Source organism: Tamandua tetradactyla, chromosome 5 (assembly GCF_023851605.1).
Source record: "Tamandua tetradactyla isolate mTamTet1 chromosome 5, mTamTet1.pri, whole genome shotgun sequence".
Taxonomy (NCBI): domain Eukaryota; kingdom Metazoa; phylum Chordata; class Mammalia; order Pilosa; family Myrmecophagidae; genus Tamandua; species Tamandua tetradactyla.
In genome coordinates, this window is record NC_135331.1 from 61,868,503 (window position 1) to 61,890,712 (window position 22,210).

General features: G+C 34.4%; 1 pseudogene; it reads right to left on the minus strand.

Annotated features, from left to right (window-relative positions):
• Positions 1 to 4,029: 4,029 nt before the first annotated feature.
• LOC143683116 (ubiquitin domain-containing protein 2 pseudogene) lies at positions 4,030 to 4,883 on the minus strand (annotated as a pseudogene).
• Positions 4,884 to 22,210: the final 17,327 nt, after the last annotated feature.

The window sequence follows — 22,210 nt, forward strand, 5'->3', positions numbered from 1 at the left end:
CTTCCTCAAGCACTAATTTGAGTATTTCTGAACAATGAATAAATTGACTTTGAGACTGAAAAAATAGCTTTATTTTTAGGTAAATAATGCTAATGCCAATGGAGGGCAACATTGGAAGAAACCAGGAAGAAACAAGACAATAAGACAGGGAATTCATTTTATGGACACTGATAGAGTAAATTCAAAATTTAAAGCTGAGATTGGAATTCACTATAAGAATAAAGCAGAGGGAACTGGCAACAAGTAGACTATCAGAGACAAGGTTACAGGTCCTGAGCACAGCTTCTTAATTTAGGATCGATAATCCCCAGGAAGAGCACGGATGGCTTCAGAATGTCTAGAACCATTTAAAACTTCTTGCAAAATTGTATGTGTAGAAAAATGCAAGCGATTTTGTAAGGAGTATTTATGCAATATGTTCATGGGATTGATTAGATTATCAAAATCATCATAACTAAATTAACAATCTCCTGCTTTGCCTGGACAGGCAGGAGAATACTTTGAATATTCAAGCAGGGGTGAGCCTCCAAGGATTTAAAGCAAATAAAGAAATAAAAGATTCTGAACAAGGAGGCCAAGGGCAGCATGTCAGAATCTGGTCTTAACTAAGGATACACAAAAAGTTACATTCAGGATATACATGCTGATATCAGAGTTTGGACAAGTTGGGTTGTGTTACTAAGTGTTCTCTTCGGTGTCAGTGAACCAGTATTGCTAGATTTGCTTAAATGAGATAGATAGTTAGAAGTCCTGGTAAAAAAGCTTCATCATATGGACAGTCCTAATTGCAGGACACCAGCAAACAGCAAACAGATCTCATCGAATGGTGAAGACTCATGTTTGATTAAGAAAAAGAAATTTTAACCAAAGACTTTGCTAAAAAAACTTGATTTCTCATTTTTCACATATCTATTCATAAAAACACACATATAAACATTGATTAAAATGTAGTATTTCTCAATTACCAATTAATAAGTGACTATTTATGAGACATATCAATTTTCAAACTGAGTTTTATAACTAGAAATCATGCCATTCATTGCCCTAGTATTAGTTGATGAAAACTGCTATTAGTCCCAAATAAAATTTAGATGTTAATGATACCTCATTTGATATTAATATCAAACATATTTGCAGATAAATTACTAATCTTCAAAAAAGATTCAAAGAATTAGTACCTTATATTAACAGAAAAAAAATAAGAGAGAATTAAATCCATTTTGCTAATGAGAACAATGGGACATAGAGAGATTAAGGAAATTGCCAGAAGGTAATGTAATTTTGTACCTGAAAAAAAAGTTCTTTGGTCCTCTATTTCTATCACAGAATCATTTTCCATTCATTCAAGTGATAGCTCCAAATGTAAACACTATGATATGCATAGAAAGGATAATTTCTAAGAGCAATTTTAGAATTTGGTTCTACAGCATTCTTTTTTATTGACTTTTTAAAAAAACACAAAAATCCTACATACTAAAATTATACACATCAAGTATTTGTCCACTCTTGTAGCAATCTACTTGCAATTAAACATAACATGGTTTTCTCACTTAAGGTAGTTAAATACACCAAGAGAATTGTTATTCAAAGCATTTGTAACTTTACAATAAAATTAAAAAAAAACTCTTAAGAGAGTACAAAACCATTAACAAACAACTTTAGACTATTGGTGAAATCACTAAACTTACTTAAAAAAATAGGGTGTGAACACTTTTTTTCCCAGTTGACAAACTTTGAGAGATATTGCTGCTCAATGTGACACACAAATGAAGAAAGAACAATTTTTTGATGGCAGGGGTATTACACTGACATACTGTCAAATCTCCATCTCCAAATATAAAAATTCTCCTTTGGAATTAATGATACTGTCTTCTCTTGAGTTCTGATTCCATCCTTAGCAAATCGAAGTAAAAAAATGGCCACAATCTTAAAAATGATTGCATAAAAATAGGAAGTAGTTAAAGCTCTTAGAATAGGCTACAATTATAGCTATGATAGCCAATCAAGCTACAGAAAATTTAATAACATTTTAAACATGACATTTAAACTAATTAGCAATTTTATTTGTCATCAAAATTAGTAACGATGCTTCGTATTAAAAAAGTCATGGTAGTTTGATATTTCCCAACTGAGCAGAGCATAAATGTCTTCTTGCCTCCACTTTTCTAACTCATGGATTTTCAGGGGTGCAATGATCATGTCTTAGCCCCCAACTCACTTAAGGAACCAACTTCTAAAATCTCCAAAGTAAATGTAATCCTTGGCAGCTTTACTACTGTCACAGTACAGAAGAATTAAGTTATTTCATAGGGTTTTTTCAATTCTTTAATATAACTTTCAGATGGTTCTCAATTTACCTCCTAGCTAGGAAATGTGAGGGAGGAGAATCGTTATCTGCTATGAGTAGAGGTAACAGTGAATTGGAAAGCTCTAAGACATAAAGCAATATTTCATCACTTGGTCTCACTACTGATGTTTAAGTGACATTAGTAAATCTTTCACATTTGTAGATTATGAGTTGAAGTGTTAGAAAAGACCAAAATCAGGTACAATTCTCCCAAACACAGGATGGGGTTTCCTTCCAACCTTCATATAAATTGGGAAAGAAGAGATAATTGCTTTATTATTCTGTAATGGGAATAACTGTACTAGATTCACTGTATTTCCTGGCCCCCATCTGGGGACAGAGTTAGTTATGAAAAGTTCCAAGCAAAGCAGGAAGAGTAGTGAAGGTATTATACGTAGTAGTGACCTACCAACCTTGTGTATGAAAACAGCTTCATTATATAGGCATTCCAAAATACCTGTGCAGCAGAAAGATAAGAGATGTTTCAACTGAGTATCAGTTGACTCAAGGATCTGACTGTTATATAGACTACATTACTCCACAGTGGTCTTGAAGAGTCCTTCCATCAACGTGGTTGAAGGCACCTGTTCTAGTTTGCTAGCTGCCGGAATGCAATATAGCAGAAACGGAATGGCTCTTTAAAAGGGGAATTTAATCATGTTAGTTTATGGTTCCAAGGCTGAGAAAATGCCCCAATTAAAACAAATCTATATAAATGTCCAATTTAAGGCATCCAGGGAAAGACACCTTGGGTCAAGAAGGCCAAAGATGTTCAACATCTCTGTCTCAGCTGGAAGGGCACATGGCAAACATGGCAGCATCTGCTGGCTTTCTTGTGACTCTACCAAAAGGGACTCTCCAAAATGTTTCCTCTTTTAAAGGATTCCAGTAAGCAACTGCACCTTCGTGGGTGGAGACACATCTCCATGGAAATCATCTAATCAAAAGTTACCACCAACAATTGGATGGGTCACATCTTCATGGAAACAATCAAAATGCTCCCACCCAGCAATATTGAATGAGGATCAAAGGGCATGGCTTTTCTGGGGTCCACCAGAGATTCAGACTGGCACAGCACCACTATTTAGTGAATGTAAATAAGGAGCTCAACATGTAGGGATGGAGAAAGCAAAAGTGAAAAGCAGTTTGATAGTCTCTACTCTTTTAAGGCTAAATATTAACTGCACAAATAATCAAAACCAGAATAGGAGAAAATCTCAAATACTGCTCTTTCAGTTTTCATTGAAAAGCTTGTTTTGTAACTATCATTGGTGATTTCTAGGTATTGAATAATATGACTTACCTAAAAAAATTCTATATTCTAAAGGTGTCAGATGCTATTCTTCATGGATATAGTGTTCCATTTACAAGTCCAAATTATTTAATTATAGCTATTATATAGTTATTGGGTGTTTTTAAATAAATGACTATCTATTTCTTAACTACCTCTCAAATTATAAATTGTACCCCTATAAGTCTCAAAAATGCTCTTTGCATTTCATTAATAAATTTTGTTGGTTTCCATCACAGATGGAACTTTTCACTGGGCATTCCTCAGAACTAAATCCTATTCACAGGTATAGGTATATTTTCAGAGCAGTGAAAATAAAGTTCACACCATAGAGTAGGAAACAACAATAAAAAGTGGCACAAAGGGTCTGGGAACAGCCACTAATAACACTTCAGATCTCAACAGGTGTTGAGTTTTGCAAAAGTTGGCTAACAATAACTTGTATAACATAGTCCTTTGGAATTTTTGGTTCTTCCAACTTTATTTTGTTGGTTCAAGACCTGCTAGAACCAATGCTCTTATAGAAAAGAACCAACGCTGACTACTGGGTCCTATTCCTTCAGCTGTGTGTAACCGCCTCTTCAGGTGGTACACTGATTTGGTACTACGGACCACAAGTTTGAGATCTTTGCCAGTGGAAAAGCACAAACAAAGCTGCCATTCATATCCAGAACTGGGTGGTGGTTCAGGAATATCAGTCTTTATGTTGCTCTTTTATTCTATCACGTTGATGGGCTGGTGCCAAGCAATAGACTGGAAGCTGATATCTGTTTCCCACTTCATCATTGCTCTCGGTAAGTGCACCATGTGGTTAAGTTACATTTGTACCCTGAATGATTGCTTGTACCACTTCATGATCATTGCTGTCAAAAGCATGTGGCTGCAACCTTCAAGGAATCCCAAATCTCTGTGCAACCTTCAAAAGCTTGTGCAGTATCCTAAAATCCATCTCTTTTGTTGAGCATTTGCCCATCTCTCATGGAATGATCGCTTTACCATTTTGGTTTCTCTGTTTTCAAAGGCTGGTGATGGTCTAAAGTAACTCAGCCTTCTTAGGTCATATGTCTGGCCTCCAAATCTGCCCTACCAGGCCTCGGGTGGCCCATCCCAGGTGGACGGCAGTGCCAGCCTTTCCCTATCACTGTCCTGCATCAACACTATTATTTTTTGTGTCTATTATTTGTCCTAAATGAAGAGGATGCTTTTAATCTGGATAGTTACTTTTTTAGCAGCCAACCTGATCATTTCGATCTTTGTACTATCTATTGGCAATGAAAAGACACTTTATATTCATTTTTTAACAAGCATGTTTACTTAAGATTTATTTTGACTATAATAAACACAACATTATGGTCATTATTTTCTAATATAGAAAGTGATAAGGAAAAATGCACTGAAAGAGAAGTTTTATGTTTTTTTGTTTTGTAAAGTACAAAAAATATATATTAAAACAGAGTAAGATAAGGGTCATGAGACAAATAAAAATACTACTGGCATTCAAGGTAGAGAACCTCACTTCTAGGTGGAATTTTAAGAACAGCTTCATAAAGGAGTTAGTATTTGAAATAAAATATGAAGGCTAGCTGCACAGGAGGGGAGATACTAAACTAGAGGCAGATATGGTGGCAGAAAAATCTCTAGATATTGTATTTATAATAGATCTTTCATGTAAATTATGATGAGAAAATATATTCAATTCCTTACTTTAATATATGCCAAGTGATGGTAGTTATGTATTTGCCATAATGCATGAGATTACCCATCTAAACTATTGGTGGCAATCCATTACTCTAAAGGAATCCATTAAAATTCATTTCCTTTTAATTTGTTAGGTGAGTGAAATTGATCTTCTGTATAAATAGTATTTTATGTTAATCTGAGCTTTATCTTCCATCAAAATAAGAGCTTATGAAATATTCTTTCCAATTAGGCACATTCATTGTGAGGAACATTAGAAAAGCATGTAAAATTTTTTATTTATTATAAAAAGAGTAGGGCATGAATGAAAATTTAGGGAATATTCTTCCTTAAAAATCTGCCAACTCACAGGAAAAGAAAAACTTATACTTTAACTCTGAGAGTGCTTTATCAGAAGAATTTTAACTAAGAGATTCTTAATTAGGTATTGGACAATCTCCTAGATTCCTTTGATCATTATATTATGCTATTTTCTAGTTACCTCTAGGCTTTAAGAAGTAGGCAGCAACTTCATTTACATACTCAAATCTACTTTAGTTGATATTTCCTTCTAGAAGAAGAGGAAAACCTTCTTCCTCTCAGTTTTAGAGTGAGATGGAGAAAATAATAAAAATAGTAAAGGGAAGAGAAATATATGTAACTATATATAACAGTAACTATAACTATCACTATATATATATGTATGTATAACAGTAACTATAACTATCACTATATATATATATATATATATATAAGTCTCCCTCCTTATTAGTTGGCAGTTCTTTCCTTTCTCTTTGTGTAAGTGAGCTCTCTACTGAGCAATTTTATTTTTCAAAAACCAGGAGTTATTTCATAGTCCTCATTTTTCAATACTCAAAATAGATGAGTAGAAAATCAATAATTAATAGGTTATTATTAAATTTATGAAAAAAATAACTTCTAGCTAAAGATGCAGGGCCGAGCATATGCATTTACTCCCTGAAATTCTGGTAACATAATTTATACCAAACGAAAAGATAAATTCCATACAAATCTCTGAAAATTTAAAGCAACAGGCAACAGAAGCATGGAAATTTGCTGAATTCTTGGTAGATGGAATTCAAGAGTGGCTATATCAATGAATACAAAGCAGAAAAAATCAGAGTTCATATTCTGTGTAGTAGAAAGCTGAATCACAGGGAAACCCTGTCATAGGTGGACAGGAGGTGTTAACTGCAAGCATGGCCATCAGAGCAATTAGAAAACTTTCTACACAAATAAATGACCTATGATTTGCTCAAACTCCATTCGCTCACACTAACAGGGAGCAACTTACAGAAACAAGTGAAATTTCTCAGGGGAATCTAAGGTCCTTGCATGTATGTAGGTGTCTAAGAAGAAACTGACTAGAGAATGTAATAGTTGCACCATCAAAAACATGGAGAGGGGATATGGTGGAGTGGGCTGAGGAGATCGCTGTGACTAGGAAGCTGCCCCTGGAAGGTAGTTGCATGATAATATAGCTTCTTAGAGGTTTATCTCCATTTCTGAGATAAACATGTTGGAGAAAGGTAATTAAAAACCTACAAGGCAAACACTATAGCTACATATATTATTCAACTTAATTATTTATAAATTCAATTGGAACATCATAGAATCAAACATTTGAAGAAAATCAACAGCTTAAAAAGTGTTGAGATGAACTGTGGAAGGCCATGCACTGACCAGATAGGTTGAAACTACAAGTAGACCTGGTGGCATAGCAAGAGTAATTTAAATGTTAGGTGTGGGTGATGTGAAATGACGCTTTCCAACTTCCACGGCCATGGTTCTAGGATCCTATGACTAGAGAGTTCTCTTGTCTAACAGCTTGCTGAGACCTACATACATTAGCTATACCCCCATGAGATGCTTCTCAAAGAAGTTATTCTATTCAGAACACCACTTATCTTTGATCCTATGTGCATCCTTTGCATTGATTACTAGGTGAAATACAGTAAAACCAGGACCAGCCTTTGTGCTCTAGTTAGCTCATTAATAAACTGAAATATTGTCTCCAGAAATCAGAAATAATTCAAGAAAATGTTGTCTATTAAATTAGAACCTTGAAATAATTCATTTTAGGTCTAGTACTCAAGAATTATCTGTTATGGAAAAAAAATCATGCATCAGATAAAAATAAAGACATCTGACAATTACACCTTGGGAATTTTAAATTGTATTCATGATTGTGAAAATAATGGCTAAAATCTAAAATGATGTGGAAGGAAAAATATTTTGATTCCTTCTAGAATTTTATTCCCAAATTAAAAATTAGAAAATCAAAAAGACATGAGAGAGGTGGGCCACGGTGGCTCAGCAGGCAGAGTTCTCACCTGTCATACTGAGTTCGATTTCCAGTGCCCGCCCAGGCAAAAAAGAAAGACATGAGAGATGAAGCCAAACAGCTTGACATTATTCTAAAAACATTTTTAAATAGAGAGGTAACCACAATGAAGAAAATAAAAATCAAACTGTAATAGAAGAAAACTTCCTAAAATTAGAGGAAGATCAAAGATTGAGATATAGAAGACCCACTGAGTACTTATTAAGATGAATCTAGATAGGTAGATATAGATATATATTTACGTATCATTAGAAATTTCAAAACTGTAAGCATAAATATACTGCAAAATATTTCAAAGGTAATAAACAATAAACATATCATATCATTGATAAACATATCATTATGGAAAACAACTCAGACTGAATTAGTACTCAGCAAAATTCATAGCTAGAAAGCAGTAATGTGGTTGTATTTAAAAGGATGTTTTTTAACATTAGATGAAGTCTAAACTTTAGAATGAAGTCTAAGACAATTACATTTACTTAAGTATTTAGAAAAATTATGTTCCACCCACTCCTTGAGGGGAATACGTCAGGATGTATATTTAAAAAGTGCAAAGGAATATAAAAAAGAGGAAGGTGCGAATATTAAAAAAGATTGGAACTACCAGAAATACAACAAAGGAAGTAATGTGAGATGGCAGCTCCACAATATCCTAGAGATTACTTGATCCAATTTAGAATAAGAGTCAGAAAGTGCCATGGAAAATCCTTCAAGAAGTAATGTTACAATTCAACACATTGAAAAGATCTTTCTATAATTCTTCCATTCTTCAAATCACAAGAAATAGTGATCTTTAAAACATCCAATTAAAAACTCGAACAAGAAACCCTAGCACTATTATGAAATATTCACATGCAGACAACGTACCCAAAATTTTGAATGATTGATATAATGCAAAGAAGTGAATGCATTTCATATTTAGTCATAGAGTGCATCCATTAAGCAGCTCAGGTTTAGTTACATTGTCTTTTCTATTACTCCAACCGCTATGAGGGTATACAGTTCCTCTCATAATCACCTTAATTAAGAAAGAATGTATAGGGCGGGCCACGGTGGCTCAGTAGGCAAGAATGCTTGCCTGGCATGCCAAAGGACCCAGGTTGGATTCCCAGTGGCTGCCCATGTTAAAAAAAAAAAAAAAAAGGAAAGAATGCATAAATTTAAACATGGCAGACTGTGGGAAGGTGCAGATGAGGTGGTATAAAGAGAGTTACATTCATTTACATTTGATACCTATGGGGAACCAATAGATAATAGGTCTAGAAAAAGAATATGCATATTATTGAAATATTTAAATATTATTATTAGAATGGAAAAACTAATCTAACTAAAATTAATTGGAATAAGAAAAGAAGGTATAGCTCATAGTTCTTAAGTGATTCATTAAGAAGAATCAATGGATATAATCTAAACCAAGAAATAAGTTTAATGGTAAATGATTTAGAGTTACAGTGGTAATCAAGAAAATAAATACAAATGTCCATGTCTAAAAGTGATATCCTTTTGAAGTGGTACTGAAAAGAACTGGGACAAGATATTTCATTTTAGATAAAGAGAGCATATTCTAGGGGTAATATTGGTTAGTCTGGACCAGGATGTTAGAGATGGGAAGTATCAGATTAGCAGGGAAGGTGTGATGCTGTAAAGCACAAGAACTGTATTTGCTCTTGAGAACATACATTGGAATCTTGTAGAAGCTGAATTCTATTGACATTTGGTTTAATGACTATAAAATAATTATTTCGTGGCTTATTCTCTTGGTGGTCAAATGTTTGTTGGTTCTGGCTGTATCAGGTTCTATTTTTTTTTTACAGAAAATTTTCAGGTTGCCTCTCAAAGGAGGTACTACTTCTCCAGTTCACTTCCCTCTGATATTGATATTTTATGTATCCTTCGTTCATGAGAATTGGCCATAGGCTCCAATTCCTTGGCTTTGTATTATGACTCTCAAGAAAATTTAGTACATTGCCAGTAAATATTGGCACACAAGTCTTAAGTGATTAGGTAAGGTACTCCCCAACTTTGATAATTGCCAGTTCCCTGCCTGTTAGTGTTGCTACTTTCACCTGGCCTTGATTAATATGAATAGTCTGCCAATTCTTTGATTCACTTCAATAGCTTGAGGCAATAGCTTGGAGTCTAGGAACTTGCTTCTCTAAATTGCCTGGACTTATTATATCTTTGTGTTTATTTCCTAAGGTATTAGATTAGGAAGTACTTTAGAGTATTCCCTAATTTTAGACCAGAGTTCTAATTTTTTTGTGCTTCCTATCAGGTATTTCTTTTCCCAAATTCATATCACCACTTTACCTAAAATTAAATACTAGTTAATTTTACTTCCAGAAAACAGAAAATCAGTGATTTTTTTTCTCTGGAGTTATTTAAGATGTGTGATTAATGCATTAAACCGAACCAATCAAATTGCAATTCCTGACTTGTTCCTCAATGTCTACTATCAGCTAGTTACCCTGAACTGCAATCTCTCTCTCACTGTACCATATTCGAGATGTTGAGAAATAAATTTAAAATATTTGTGCTTGATTCTTTTGTACCAATCAGCTAAACCTTCTCTTAATGTGAAAACAACTTGAATCCCACAGAGAAAAGAGTGGATTGTTTAACAATGGCTGTGATGGCCATCTTCTATTTCAGCCAAGATAGAATACTTATTACTCCTTGCTATATCAGTAAATTCTCATTTATTTTCTGTATATTAGCTACTTCCATGGAAATTCCTCTATACTTGTTTTATTTCAACTATCTTTGCAAAATAAACATTGGCATAAATAATCAAATAACTTATAAAAACTCTATGTTTTTTCTTAATTAGAGAATTAGAACATCGATAAGATGATATGAAAACCAGGGCTTAAATCATTTCATTTTTTGAGTCAAAGACTTTTTTTTTTAATATTATTACCTAATACATGTGCAAAGGGATATCATATTTTCGTGCATGAAATCTATGTGTCGTAATATGATGACTATCTATAAATATTTTCAAATTTAATACTTTGGATCCCATGTTATTTTGAAATATACACAATGAAATTTATTATTTTTGTATATAAATCAATAATTTTGGGCATTTTCCCCATATACAATTTACATGTATTGACAAAATATATCACTTTACTAACCTGTAAGAATTCTACCACATCTTGTAATAATACACGAACAAAAAAATTGTTTCCCCTTGATTAAATTGTGTGGGGGGGAGGCCAAGTTGTCGATAAAAATTTCTAGTCAGTCAGCTCCCACTTCAGTTAGTACTTCAATTTATCCACTTGCCCTAATTTATTTACAAGTACCGAATTGCTATTAAATGAGTATGCATGAATAACAAATTTTGATAGTTGTTATGTATTCTTACAAACCTAAGCGCCCACAGTTCAATTGACTATTTAGAAGAGAACATGGAATAAATAAAATTTGTGGTGATTATTCCACTATATAACATTGTTCTTATCCTTATTACAGTAAGTTCACCATCTCTAGGTATATTATTCGTTCTCCACACTCATTAAAAAAATGTCTCTTCATCCAGTCAACCAATGTAGTGGCATAAAAATCTCCATGGTGCAATTACCCCACAGAATCTTAAGACCACTAACAAAAAATGGGCAGAACCATCTTCCTTAGAACTCCAGATACCCAGCACAGTAAAAGTGAGGATATTGCACTTTACATTCACCCAAGACTGATCTTCTCCTTAGGATGGCTAGACTCTAAAGGAGAGTAAGCCAATTTGTAAAGACTGTGAAAAGTATTGTTATTGTTATTGTGTGTGTGTGTGTGTTTTTTTTTTTTTTTTTTTTTGCATTGGTTTGCTTGTTTTCGTTAACCCCTGTTACTCAAGGGAATCTTTGTCAAATCATTGTCATTCAAGGACAACACGGAGAAACAGCAAAAGTTTATCAGGAAAACAAGGAATGAACATAATGAAAATCTCAGTTAAGAGACAGGAATTGTAAGAAGGAACAGAGGAGAAATATTGGAGTCTCAGATCACAAAATCTGAAATGAAAGTTTCAGCAACAGATCAGAGCTGGCAGAAGAAATAATCTGTGAACTTGGAGACAAGGCAATTGAAATTATTCTGGCTGTGTTTTAGAAAGAAAAATGAATGCAAAAAACTGATTAAAGCCTAATAGATTTGTGGGACATATGTACCGACATATGCAATAACGGTAGTCCCAAAAAAGGAGGAAAAATAGGAACGAGCTGAAGGAATAGTCAAAGAAATAATGGTAGAAAACTTATGAAATTTGACAAATATATGAACATGCACATTCAAGGGCCTCCAACAAACCTGAATGGATAAGCTAAAGAAGAACCATGCCCAGTTTTATAGGAGTCAAATATCCAATGACAAGGACGAGGAAAATTTTATGAAAGCTGCAAAAGTAAAACAATGTGTTATGTACAAGGGAGTCCTAACAAGATTAAGTTTCTTATCAGAAACAATGGAGACAAGAAGGCATTGGGATAAAATATTTAAGTACTGAAAGGAAACAAATGTCAACCAAGAATTTCATTACTAGTGAGAGTACCTTTCAACTATGAGGGAGGGATTAAGACATTTCCAGAAATACAAATGCTGAGTTTGTTACACTAGACGTGCCATAAAAGCAATGCCTGAGGGAGTTCTTCAGATTGAACGGAAAGGTCGCTAGACAGTGGATCAAATTGGCTTAAAGAAATAAAGATTCTAGCAAAGGTAATTATATATATTTTCGCTATATAACTCCACCTTTTTACTTCTCACAGGTACGAAAATGCAAATATAAAATTATTCATGATAAACCTATGGTTTGGGACAAATAATGTATAAAGGTATAAATTGTAATAAGTACAGAAAAGATGTATGGGTATAGGAGCAGTGATTTTATGCATGCTATTGAATTTAAGGTGGCATCAAATCAAATGTAATTGTTATAGATTTTGGATATTAATTTACACTCCAAGTTAACCTCAAAGAATATATCTGGAAAAAAATACACAGAAGGAAATGAGTATGCATGAAAATAGTACACTAGAAGAAATTAAGTATATTAAAGTGAGTATTAGTGGAAGAATCTAGGGACAAAAAAAAGAACAAGACATAAAAATCATGTAGAAGAATGGCAGTAGAAAAATCTGTATTATCAGTAGTTACTCTAAGTGCAATGAGTTAAATTTTCCTGTCAAAAGGCAGAGATTTGCAAAATGGATATACATTTTGTATAAAATATACATTTTGCTGCTTATAGGAGACTCATCTCAAATTCAAAGATACAAGTAGGTTGAAAATGAAAGAAAGGAAAAAATATATACCATACAAATACACATATATGTTCCATACATGATGTGTGATCAATGGCTCATAATTTAATTAAGTAGTCGTGTATTCCTTACCATGATAATTTTTAGAACATTTACATCACTCCAGAAAAAGAAATAAAAAGGAAAAAAAAAAAGACTCATACATCTCATACCCCTTATCCCACCCTCTCATTGACCACTAGTATTTCAATCTACCCAATTTATTTTACCTCATATCCCCCAGATTATTTATTTATTTCTGTCCATAATTTTTACCCATCTGTCCACACCCTGGATAAAAGGAGAACCAAACGAAAGGTTTTCACAATCACAAAGTCACATTATAAAAGCTATATCATTATGCAATCTTCCTTAAGAATCAAGGCTACTGGAACACAGCTCAAGACTTTCAGGTACCTCCCTCCAGCAACCCCAGTACACCATAAACTAAGAAAAGATATCTATATAATGCATAAGAATAACCTCCAGGGTAACCTCTCAACTCTGTTGGAAATGTCTCAGCCCCTGAAACTTTATTTTGTCTCACTTCACTCTTCTCCTTTTTGGTCAAGAAGGCTGTCTCAACCTCAGGATGCCAAGTCCTGGTGAATCCCGGGAGTTCTGTCCCATGTTGCCAGGGAGATTTACACTCTGGGGAGTCATGTCCCACATAGTGGGGGGAGAAAACTGAGTTCATCTGCCGAGTTGGCTTAGAGAGTGAGGCGACATCTGAGCAACAAAAGAGGTTCTCTGGAGGTGACATTTCAGCATAATTATAAATAGGCTTATCCTGTCCTTTGCAAGAATAAGTTTCATAGGGGTGAACCTCAAAATTGAGGGCTCAGCCTATTGATTTGGTTGCCCCCATCGCTTGCGAGAATATCAGGAATTCTCTAAAAAGGGGAAGTTAAAATATTTCCTCCTTTCTCCCCAGTTCCCCAAGGGAACTTTGCAAATAAGTCTTTACTCCCTACCCAAATTACTCTGGGGTATTTCAGGGCATCACACTAACCCAGACAAACCAGCGATTTCTTATGTCCTATTCAAGAGTCCATGCACTTACGGTGTTCAACTAAACTGACTGTACAAGTTAAATTGGGCAATGTGCTACCCAGAATACAAATTTTGCACCAAATAAACCTCTCTCTCTCTTTGGTCTCATACAGAAGTTGAAGTTTTAAAATATGGGCCAAATCATTCTTTACCCTGAATTCTGATCTACTCCTACCCAAATCAGCTTCATTCATATGTCTAGTCAAAGTTTGATCCCTTTCTCAACTAACTAAACAGCTCCAGTATGGAGTTGTGCTGACTTTCGCAGCTTCGGAGGTCTAACTCTGAGTTGCAGGTGTCACATAAATACCAGAAGTCTCTGGGAATGACCAGGTTATATATGTTTGTATATATATACAAACAGCTCAATATCTCAGAATTTAGAAATAACAATTACAACTCATGAAGATACTTGACTGCTGTAAGAGCTTACAATCTAGGACCCTTTACAATAGGCCCCAACCCGATAATCCATGCTCTCGACTTCAGTTCATGAGTTTTCATATTATAATGAGCCTATATGAGGGGGGCATCATAATATTTGTTCTTTATTTTTGACATTTCATTCAACATATAGTCCTTAAGGTTAATTCAACTAGTTGTATGTCTTACAAATTCATTCCCTCTTCCAGCTGATCAGTAGTCCATTGTGTATATACACACAGTTCCTCCTTCCATTCCTCAGTTGTAACCTTAGGTCACCTCCATCTATTGTGAATCAGGAAAACTACCAACATAAACGCCAGTGTGCAAATGTCCGTTCATGTCCCCACACTCAGTTCCTCCAGGTATGGACTGAGCAACAGGTTGCAGGATCCTATGGCAACCCCACCCCTAGCCTCTTGTGGAACCACCACACTGCCCTCCGAGGGACTGCACCTCTCAGCTTCCCTACCAACAGTGAATAGGAGCATCTTTCTCCACATTTTCTCTAGCACTTATTGCTCTCTGTTCAGTTTTAAAAAGCTTTATTTGCACATCATACATCCAACCTAAGTAAATAGACATGCCTTCACCACCATAATCTATATGAAAACATTTCTTTTTCTGCCACGAAGAATACATACCTGTCCCCCATGGCCCCCACCCATTGACATTTAGTTTTGGCATAATGTTTTTGTTACATTCAGTGGAAACATATTACAATGTTACACTTGACTATTGGCCTTAGCTTGCATTGATTGAACTTCTTCCTGTATCTGATTCGTTTTCAACACCTTGCAATGTTGACATTGATTTGTTCTCTCTCATGCAAAAATGGTTTTACATTTAAACACTTAATTATCATTATTGTGCACTCTAGGCATTCCTAACTTATACTGTCTCAGTCTTTATCCTCTATCTTTCCTTTTGGTTTCATATGTGCCCAAAGCCCTTCTCCCTCAACCATACTCACATCCGGATTCTTTCAGTGTACTTATAGCATTGTGCTACCATCAGGTACTATTGTTCTATCCATTTCTGAGTATTTCCAGTCAGTCTTGTTGCACAATCTGTACTCCTTCAGCACCAAATGCCCACTCTCTACCCTATTTCTAGCTCCTGATAGCCTGTGTTCTTAATTTTAACACTCAAAGTTCACTCATTAATGTTAATTCGTAAAGCATTTGTTCTTTGTTTATGGCTAATTTCCCTCAGCATAATGTCCTCAAGGTTCATCCACATTGTTACATGCTTCATGGATTTATGGTCTTACAGCTGTGTAATAGTTCATTGTACGTATAGAACACAGCTTGTTTAGCCACTCATCCATTGATGGGCATTTGGGCTGTTTCTATCTCTTGACAGTCATAAATAATGCTTTTACAAATGTTAGTGTGCAAATGTCCATTTGTGTCCTTGCCTTCAGTTTCTCTGAATATATACCTAGTAATGAGATTGCTGGTTCACATGGAAATTCTATATTTAGTTTCCTGAGAGACTCCCAAACTGCCTTCCAGAGTGGTTGTACCATTTTACATTCCCACCAATAGTAGATAAATGTGCCTCTTTCTCCAGCCCTTGTCATTTTCTGATTTTTTGATAATGTCCATTTTAGTGGGTATGAGATGATATCTCATTGTGGTTTTGATTTGCATCTCTGTAATAGCCAGTGATGTTGAGCATCTTTTCATATACCTTTTAGCTATTTGTATTTCCTCTTCAGAAAAATGCCTGTTCATGTCTTTTGCCAATTTTTTAATTGGGTTGTTCACCTCTTTGTTGTCCAGTTGAAGAATCATTTTGTATATTCTGGATACTAAACCTTTATCTGATATGTGGTTCCTAAATATTGTGTACCATTGTGTACACAATGTGCCTTTTCACTTCCCTGACAAAGTTATTTGAAGCTAAAAATTAATATCAGAGGGAAAACTGGAAAATTTACAAATCTATGGAAAACAAATTCATGCTTTTAAATAATCCATGGATCAATGAAGAAATCATAAGGGTAATTAGGAAGTACCTTGAAGAAATTAAAATGAAACACAACATAGCAAATTTATGTAATGCTTCAAAGGCACTGCTACGAAGGAAATTCATAGCTGCAAGTACTAATATTGGAAAAGAAAGATCTCCAATCAGGTACTTTACCTCACAACTGGAAGATATACACTGAAACTGAGCAGAAGGAAAGAAATAATAAAACACAGATAAAATAAATAGAGAATAAAAAACAATAGTGAGAGTCAACAAAATCCAGCTAGTTCTCTCAAAAGATCAATAAATTTGATAAGTCTGGACAGAAAAAGTGAAATCAAGAGAGGATACAATGAAATAAAATCAGAAAAGAAAAAGACTACCAGTCTCACAGAAATAAAAACAGATTATAAGAAGATCCTATAAACAACATTACACCAAGAATTAGATAACCTAGATGACTTTGAGAAATTCTTTAAACCACCAAAGTTATTCTCACTGACTCGAGAAGTAATAGAATATCCTAAAAGACCAGTAAAAATGAAGAAATTGAATGGCAAATAAAAAACTTATGAACAAATAAAATTCACTGATGAATTCCTCAAAACATTACAAGAAGAATTAAGAATAAACCTGCTCAAATCCTTCCAAAGAAGTTGAAGAGGGAAACTCCCTAATAAATTCTATGGGACCACATCACACTAATACTAAAACCAGATAAAGATTCCACAAAAAAAAGAAAAATTACACACCGATATCCCTTAGGAATATATATGCAAAAATTCTCAGCAAAGCACTAGCAAACCAAATACAACAGCACATTGAAAGAATTATATACTAAGATCAAGCACAAGTTCTCCTGTGTATGCAAAAGTGGTTCAACATAAGAAAATCAATTAATGTAATACACCATATTAACAGAATGAAAGACAAAAGAAAAGAACACATGATTATCTCAAATGACAAAGAAAAGCATTTGGCAAAATCTAGCACCTGTTCTTTATTAAAACACTGAATACAAGGAAACTTCCTCAATATGATAAAGGGCACATTTGAAAATCCCACAGCTAACATCACACTCAGTGGTGAAAGATGGAAATCTTAACCCTAAATCAGGAACTAGACAAGGATTCCCATTGTCACCACTATTATTCAATATTTTTTGTAAGGTTTTGCCAAGAAATTAGGTAAAAAAAAAACCAAAACATCCTAATTAGAAAGGAATAATTAACACTTTCTCTACTGGCAGATGACATGATCCTCTATGTAGAAAATCTTGACAAATCCACAACCTAGCTACTGATAGTAGTTGATTGATCCTACAAAGATCAACATGCAAAAATCAGTAGTATTTCTATAGAGAAGTGTTCTAGTTTGCTAGCTGCCGGAATGCAACACACCAGAGATGGATTGGCTTTTAATAAAAGGGGATTTATTTTGTTGGTTCTTCAGAGGAAAAGCAGCTAACTTTCTACTGAGGTTCTTTCTTACGTGGAAGGCACAAGATGGTCTCTGCTGGTCTTCTCTCCAGGCCCCTGGGTTCCAACAACTTTCCCCGGGGTGACTTCTTTCTGCATCTCCAAAGGCTTGGGCTGAGCTGCTAGTGCTGAGATGAGGAATGACGAGCTGCTTGGCTGTGCTACATTGCGTTCTCTCATTTAAGCACCAGCCAATTAAGTCAAACATCACTCATTGCAGCAGACATGCCTCCTAGCTGACTGCAGATGTAATTAGCAACAGATGAGATTCATGTACCATTGGCTTGTGTCCGCAGCAACAGAACTAGGTATGCTCAACTGGCCAAGTTGACAACTGAATCTAACTAACACAAGAAGTAATGAAAAATTTGAAGAGGAAGTCAAGAAAAAAAATTCCACTGACAATAAACACTAAAGAATCAAGTATCCATGAATGAATTTAACCAAGGATATAAAGTACTTGTACATAGAAAACTATGAAACATTGCTAAAAGAAATCAAGGAACACCTAAATAAGTGGAAGGACATTCCATGTTGAGAAATTGGAACACTAAATTTTCAGATGTCAAGTCTAATGGAAGCAATTTACCAATTTAACACTATCTCAATCAAAATCCCAAAAGCTTTCTTTGAAGAAATGGAAAAGCCAATTATCAAATTTATATGGAAGGGCAAGTTGTTCCAAATAGCACAAATCATCTTTCAAAAAGAATGAAGTTGGAAGACTCATACTTCCTGATTTTAAAATAGTAATCAAAACAGTGTAGTATTGGCACAAATATATATATATATACCAATGTAATAAAACTGAGAGTTAAAAAAAAAAACTCATATATATGGTCAATTGAATTTTCATCAGGGTGCCTAGTTCACATAATGGTGAAAGAATCTCTTCAACAAATGGTGCCAGGAAAACTGATATCCACATGTATCAAAATGAAGGTGGACCCCACCTACACCATACACAAAAATTAACACAAAATTCTTAAAAGAAAATGTATGGAAGCATTTTAGAACTTTTTGTTAGACAATGCTTTCTTAGACTTTACCACAAAATTATGAGCAGCAAAAGAGAAATCGATAAATGGAAACTCCTCAAAAGAATTCTTTGCATCAAAGGAATTCATTATGAAAATAATAAGACAACCTGCAGAATGGGAGACAATATTTGGTAGCCGCATATTTAATAAGGTTTTAATATCCATAATATATAAATAAATCTTACAACTCTTAACAACCCAGTTAAAAAAATGGGCAAAAGACTTGAATAGACATTTCCCAAAGACAATATACAAATGGCCAATAAACCGAATAGCACAAATCATCTTTAAAAAAGAATAAAGTTGGAAGACTCAAGTTCCTGATTTTTAAACTTACTACAAAAGTACAGTAATCCACAGTAAGATACCATTTCACACCCACTAGAATGGCTATTGCTTAACAGAGGGAAAATATCAAGTGTCAGAGAAGATGTGGAGAGATAGAAGCATTCGTTCATTGTTGGTGGAAATGTAGACTAGTGAGGCCGCTGCGGAAAATAGTTTGGTGGGTCTTCAGAAAGTCAAGCATAAAATTACCATATGACACAGCAACCCTACTTCTAGATATATATCCAAAAGAAAACAGAGGCTCAGATATTTGTCCACCAATGTTCATAATGGCATTAGTCACAGTTAGAAACAACTCAAGTATCCATCAATAGATAATGGATTAACAAAATGTGTTTTATATATACAGTGGAATATTATTCAGCCATAAAAAGAACAAAGTTCTGATACATGTGGCAATAAGGATGATCCTTGAAGACTTAATTTTAGGTGAAATAAGCCAGGCACAACAGCTCAAATATTGTTTGATCTCACTGATAGGAAATAATTAGTATAAGCAAACTCACAGAGTGAGAAACTAGAATACAGATTACCAGTGCTAGGGCGAAGGCAGGAAATTGGGAGTTAATGATTAATTGGTACAGAGTTTCTGTTTGGGTTGATGGAAAAGTTTTGGTAATAGGTGGTGATGATGGGAGAACAACATTTTGGATGTAGTTAACATCACTGAATTATATATCTGAATATGGTTAAATGGGGAAATTTTAGGTTGTTAATATTTTTCTAGAATAATTTTTAAAAATTGAACTATACAATATACTGAACCCTAATGCATGTTATGGACTTTAAGTGATAGTAAAATTAATATAACATTATGACTATAGTATATTAGGTAAAACATAATTTATATTATACTATTCATATTATTATTTCATCAATTTTAATGAAGTACCAGTCTAATACAATGTGTAAATAATTGAGAAAAAGTTTTGTGTGAAGTTGGTATATAGAACTCCGGTGAAAATACTGTATAAGTTTTCTGTAAACCTATACTGCATCTGTACCCTACTTCATCCACCTACATGTGCACACTATTTTGCATTTAGAAATCTAACTGATACATAGTGATAACTCTTCTCCCAGGCTTCTTGAAAATTATTTTACTTGTTTCAGCTTCAGTAGAAGTTTCATAAAATTTTTCCTTAAATCTAGTATTTACTAAATTAAATGAAATTCCATTTAATAGTATATATTCTTAACAACTATGCTTCTTTATATGAATTATAGAAACTTACATTTCTATTACATCTGGTCATTTGCTTTATCTTCTCTCTTGCAAAACCCCTACATGTTTGTCACAGTGAGTTGATGCTCTCTTTAACTCCAACAATCAGTGAAGATCTGTTCCAGCCATCTGTGATGTTGTAATAAGAGTTCATCCATGCAGTCAATGAGCACTGAGTTGCAATTTCCCAGTAGATTGGCTGAACCTGGCTACAGCTGTAATAACTAGAGTGACAGATTTTAGCACCGTCTGATTACAAATAAAGCTTCCCTATACGGGAATGTCTGCGGATACACTAAGCAATCAGTTTGTCTATCATAATGCAAAACAAGTAAATGTTTGGTAGAAACAAATGTTTGGTAGAAACCTTATTCAAGTAAGGTGGTCTCAGTTTAATTTGAAAAATGGGGAAACACCTGGAAATTTGAGTTTAGAAAATGTTACGAAGAAAATTATAATAAGAAACACAAGGCATGGAGTGAAATTTTAGACAAGACTTTAAATTTAGAAAGGGTTTTAGTATGTACTTTACACTGTACTTTATGTACTTTACACTGTCATAAAGGATGAATCATTTTGAAATAACTTACTCATTTTTATTCCAAGGATCAGCAATATAATGTTATGTCTATACTTTGCAACAAAGAGAGCCATTTGACATACTGGATATAGATTTGTTAAGATTATCAGACTTGCTTGTCTGTTAATATACAGGCAATTAAATCACAGAGGTCAATAAAAAAATGCATGGAGCATTGTGGAAATGCTAGATTAATTTGGCCTACTTCAGTTTAGAGTATTGTTATACTAGGCCAAACTAATGGTTTGTCTAACCTAATTTCCTGTACCTGAGAAATGGTAGCAGGTACATTTATTCAAAGAGTTCGTGAAAGAGCTCTAAGTTGGGTTGCATAGAAATTCCATTATTAAACCCATATTATAGCATCAACATTCATGGATAGGTCAAAATACTTTAAGGAGGGAAATTAATATATGCAGGGTCAGATGTAAAGACCAATTCAACTTAAGAGAGAGTAAAAAATTGAGGGCAGAGAAAAACATGGAAAGAAAATCACCAAAACAGTTGTTTGCTTTGCATTCTTTTAACCACAGTATTGAAAATGGCAAGATTCTATCAAGGCCTTGTGGCACATTATAATTTTCTCCTAACTACCGAGCAATAGGACCCCTATTGTTGTTAATTATTATAATTAGAAAATCGCATCCCTATGATGTAAATATTATTTGGTTTAGAGATCACATGTAATTAGTTTGGTCCATTTCAGAGGAAAGTTTGCATTAAGAATTTAAGTGGGAGAGGGGAGCGATGGAGAGGGACCGTGCCCCACAAAAATATGGGCCAGTAAAATGAAATATGTGTAGAGTTAACATAATCCTGCCTATGGAGGAAAACTTCTGTGAATCTCTGAGCTTTGCTACTTGCACTACCTCTGGTAATAATCTGTATTAAGTAATTAGTCTTATAGCTGCATATTCTCATTATTTTGCCTGGGCTACTCCGGCATAGCTGCTTGGAAAGGGTAGTCACCCAACTCTCTCAGGGCTCTAAAAAGGCATTCAGATAGTCCTCACTTCTAATCAAATATATGTGCCTTGCCAGGGAGAAATAAATAGGTCCAAAGAAACCACTTCCAGTTTTTTTAGGAAATAAGATCAGTA